The sequence below is a fragment of the Physeter macrocephalus genome, chromosome 8 (assembly GCF_002837175.3).
Source record: "Physeter macrocephalus isolate SW-GA chromosome 8, ASM283717v5, whole genome shotgun sequence".
Lineage (NCBI taxonomy): Eukaryota > Metazoa > Chordata > Mammalia > Artiodactyla > Physeteridae > Physeter > Physeter macrocephalus.
In genome coordinates, this window is record NC_041221.1 from 41,513,007 (window position 1) to 41,516,520 (window position 3,514).

The 3,514-nt window shown below is 48.8% G+C and overlaps 1 pseudogene; it reads left to right on the top strand.

Annotated features, from left to right (window-relative positions):
* The first annotated feature begins 366 nt into the window (after window positions 1–366).
* On the top strand, window positions 367–990 carry LOC102985288 (high mobility group protein B3-like; annotated as a pseudogene).
* The last annotated feature ends 2,524 nt before the right edge of the window (window positions 991–3,514 follow it).

Below are 3,514 nucleotides of genomic sequence, written 5' to 3' on the forward strand. Positions count from 1 at the left end.
GCTGGGCCCGTGGGCCATGGCCGCTGAACCTGCGCATCCGGAGCCTGTGCTCCGCAACGGGAGAGGCCACAGCAGAGGGAGGCCTGCGTACCACAAAAAAAAAAAAAAAAGAGTAAATACAACCTCCATTAGGGATGGATGCTGGAAACATGGGACTACCTAGTTTCTTTTAAGACTAGCACGTAAACAGAAACTCCTGAAACAAGATTAAGGTTATAGGAGACTGTTGATGAAAGAGAGACTCAGTCAAATATTATAAATAATTTAACTAGAAATTACATTTACAGTGGAGGCCGCTGGCCAATCAGGCGGCTCTCGTGGAGGCAGCTAGCGCGAGGCTGTGGAGTGCTGAGCCGCGCGTTGTGCCCTGCGCTACCCAGACTAGCGAACAATACAGTCAATATGGCTAAAGGTGATCCCAAGAAACCAAAGGGCAAGATGTCTGCTTATGCCTTCTTTGTGCAGACGTGCAGAGAGGAACATACGAAGAAAAACCCCGAGCTCCCTGTCAATTTTGCAGAATTTTCCAAGAAATGCTCTGAGAGGTGGAAGACAATGTCTGGGAAAAAGAAGTCTAAATTCGATGAAATGGCAAAGGCAGATAAAGTGCGCTATGATCGGGCAATGAAGGATTACGGACCAGCTAAGGGAGGCAAGAAGAAGGACCCGAATGCCCCCAAGAGGCCACCGTCTGGATTTTTCCTGTTCTGTTCTGAATTCCGCCCCAAGATCAAATCTACAAACCCTGGCATCTCTATTGGAGATGTGGCAAAGCAGCTGGGCGCGATGTGGAATAACTTAAGTGACAGCGAGAAGCAGCCATACATCAACAAGGCAGCGAAGCTGAAGGAGAAATAGGAGAAGGATGTCGCAGACTATAAGTCTAAAGGGAAGTTTGATGGCGCCGAGGGTCCTGCTAAAGTTGCCCGGAAAAAGGTGGAAGAGGAAGATGAAGAAGAGGAGGAGGAGGAGGAGGAGGAAGATGAATAAAAAAAAACTGTTGATCTGTCTCCTTGTGAATACCTTAGAGTAGGGAGCGCCGTGATTGACACACCTCTCGCCCGAGACGTGTCTGTTGCCCTCATTAGGTTTAATTACCCAGTTGGATCACGATCATATGGTAGTCTCTCAGAATGCTCTAGCAATTGTCAGTGGTTTACATGAAGTGGCCATGGGTGTCTGGAGCACCCGGAAACTGTATCAAAGTTGTACATATTTCCAAACATTTTCAAAATGAAAAGGCTCTCGTGTTGTCCTCACTCTGTGCACTTTGCTGTTGGTATGACAAGGCATTTAAAGATGTTTCTGGCATTTTCTTTTTTTTTTAATTTGTGAGGTGGTGTGTTAACTCTATGGTCATTGGCTAGGAATCCTGAGTTCTCAACTGTACATATCTATAGTTTGTAAAAAGAACAAAGCAACCGAGACACACTCTTGAAGCTCCTTGCTGGTGTGGAGGCTGTAGGAGCGATGCCTTCCGCAGGGGCCGTAGCTCAGGGCGTGCACCGTGGGGCTGGACCTGTGGACACTGCAGTGGGCATGCATTTAGCTTCAGGCTGTCTTGTTTCTGTATATAGAGACATAGCACCCCGCTGCCATTCTTAGCTGTGGAAAGTGGGGGTTCAGCTGGCATGAGAACTGTTTTGGATCCTTTTTAGTTGAAGTGCGGTAGTTTTCAACTGTTTTTTGTTTGGTTTTTTTGTGTTCTTTTCTTGCAGTACACGGGGCTCTCACTGCTGTGGCCTCTCCCATTGTGGAGCACAGCCTCCAGACGCACAGGCTCAGCGGCCATGGCTCAAGGGCCCAACCGCTCCGCAGCATGTGGGATCGTCCCAGACCGGGGCACAAGCCCGTGTCCCCTGCATCGGCAGGCGGACTCCCAACCACTGCGCCACCAGGGAAGCCCAAACTGTTTTTTAAACAAACCATAGAACTCTTCATTGTCAGCAAAGCCAAGAGCCACTGCATTGACGAAAGTTCAAGAATCTTCTGTACTAAACAATGATCTGCAATGTTCTGGGTTTTTTTGTATGTTTAGAATGCTGAAATGTTTTTGAAGTTAAATAAACAGTATTACATTAAAAAAAATACATCTACACGTGGAACAATTCTGACTGAAAACTAACTGAAGATTAGCAGAAAGACTTCTCTACAACCAAGGCTATAAGAAAGATCCATGCTGAATTGAGTAGGAAGGGAAGAGAACCAATCAGGTTGGTTGTCCTGGGAGGGGACTCAGAAGAGGAGGGGGATTACACAGACAGAGATCCTCCCTGGGGAGTGATTGGTTTGAGCTACATATTGGGCACCCCAGACCTGGGGCCCAAAACCAGGAAGATGAGTTCCCTTGGCTGGAGGGCTGGCAGGACTAACATGAGGGCTGTAGGAAGCCTGGACCCCACTAGTGAGGAGTGCACACATACTTGGTTACTCCTGAGACAGGGCAGAGAGGGAGGATTGAAACTGCACAAGATGCTGCCTGATTTTTCTCAACCAGCCCAGCACATACCACAGCCTGAACCAATAGCCCACTGTGGCTGCGCGTGCTTCTCAGTGCAGCTCTACACTGGGGCAAGGACTGCCGTGGCCTAGGGAAACCTCAGCTGGAGGGACAAAGGTAGCTTAGACTAGGAGCAGCATCTGAGCAGGGTAGGGGCAGCCATTACTGGTGCTTACACAGGCAGTGCATCAGAATCAGCCCAGGTTCCTGACTGCAGCCAGCACAGCCACAGCCCCTGCCCAGATCCATGCTGAGCCACCTGCACTAGCCCCTCTTGCTCAGCACTGCTCCCCTCTGGGGTAAGGGTGCTAGTGCAGGGAGAGGGGAGAGCACACACTTAAAGAGAAAAGAGCCATCTTGAACCAAACCCTCAGGGCTTCTGACCAGCAACGTGGGACCCGCCCCCACCCCCCATAGGGTGGTCTGCCCAGTAAGCAAAAAGGAAGCCCCTGCTCACAGCTGGCTCTGGCTGTAGCCCCTCCTTCTTCAGCCCCACCTACTACCGAGGTGATACCTGCCAGCACATCCTGGGGAAAGACATGACTTATGTTCATATCAGATCCAGCTCTCTTACCAATGCCACTGGGCACAGAGACAGATAGGGACACTCCCACACATGGACACCTCTTCAAGACCGCAACAGGTAATGGTTTGACTTACTTTCATAGAGACAGAGAAAGTTGAGCAAAAGCAGAAGACAGAGGAATATGTTTCAATTGAAAGAACAAGAGAAAAATCCTGGGGGGAGGGAAGAAAAAAAACTGCTAAGAAAAAGAAAGAAATAATTTACCAGATAAATAGGTCAAAGCATTAGTAATAAGAATGCTAACCAAGGATCTGAGCTTCAAGATGGCGGAAGAGAAAGAAGTGGAGATCACCTTCCTCCCCACATATACATCAGAAATATAGCTACAAGTGGAACAACTCCTACAGAACACCTACTGAACGTAGGCAGAAGACCTCAGACCTCCCAAAAGGCAAGAAACTCCCCACATACTTGGGTAGGGCAAAAGA